The sequence below is a fragment of the Helicoverpa armigera genome, chromosome 3, assembly GCF_030705265.1.
Source record: "Helicoverpa armigera isolate CAAS_96S chromosome 3, ASM3070526v1, whole genome shotgun sequence".
Taxonomy (NCBI): Eukaryota; Metazoa; Arthropoda; class Insecta; order Lepidoptera; family Noctuidae; genus Helicoverpa; species Helicoverpa armigera.
This window is the reverse complement of record NC_087122.1, coordinates 2,193,879-2,194,900: the sequence shown is the minus strand read 5'-3', so window position 1 is coordinate 2,194,900 and position 1,022 is coordinate 2,193,879. Positions and strand designations below refer to the sequence as shown.

At 39.7% G+C, this 1,022-nt stretch overlaps 1 non-coding gene across 1 annotated transcript; it reads left to right on the top strand.

Annotated features, from left to right (window-relative positions):
• Window positions 1–264: 264 nt before the first annotated feature.
• On the top strand, window positions 265–344 carry Trnal-uag (transfer RNA leucine (anticodon UAG)). Its single transcript has one exon. It is a non-coding gene; the product is annotated as a tRNA-Leu (tRNA).
• Window positions 345–1,022: the final 678 nt, after the last annotated feature.

Here is a 1,022-nt window from a genome sequence, read left to right as displayed (position 1 = left end):
AGACCTGGAGACAAAAGCGTAACAAAAAAGATTTTGGCTTGTTTGTAATATTTATTACACATTTGATCAACTGAAGCCGAAATTGAAGCGTATAAAATTCCCCCAGTCACTGTGATATGAATGTCTGTCAAACAATGAGCCAAATGAATAGTTGAGCCATGTCAACTAAATTCGTCACTGAAATATGCGACATTATCAAGGTCAATGACGTCATACCAAGCGTATTGGTGATTATAATTTACTATTTCGCGCTAGCTACGTAAGGGCAGCGTGGCCGAGTGGTCTAAGGCGCTGGTTTTAGGCACCAGTCCGAAAGGGCGTGGGTTCGAATCCCACCGCTGTCAAAAACCTTTTTGCTCTTTTTAATGAATTCTGTTACGTATGAAAGAAAGATATTGTTATAAAGGCAATGTTCTTTTCCAAGTTTTTTTTATATGTTTGTGTGATAGCGTTATAATAGAAAAAAACGTCCTTACTGCGACGACCCTGACGACCCGAAGCCATGGACTGTGAGATTGTGCCCGCGATTTACCACTGACCTGGTACACAAAGGTACAAGAAGATATATTAGGGTGGATTTTAGTCAGCTGCGATTTCACACCAAAAAAAGGCAGGATCAAATGGAAATCTATACTAATATTATAAAGCTGAAGAGTTTGTTTGTTTGTTTGAACGCGCTAATCTCAGGAACTACTGGTCCGATTTGAACATTCTTTTGGTGTTAGATAGCCCATTTATCGAGGAAGGCTATAGGCTACTTTTTCGTTCGTGCAGAGGTTCCCACGGGATGCTGGTGAAACCGCTGGCAGAAGCTAGTTATCAATAAAATTTGCAATCGCGCAACCAGTGTCTACAATTCAACCAACTAAAAAAAATATACAAGTCAGTTTCCGTTGAACATTTTGTACTTATTGTCAGTAAAAGTGGAACACAAAAACATGCTGATAGCTATCAGAGTCGTGAACCACCCGGACATACTCTAGTTCTAAAAGAGAACTCGCTTAACTAATGAACCGTAAAAC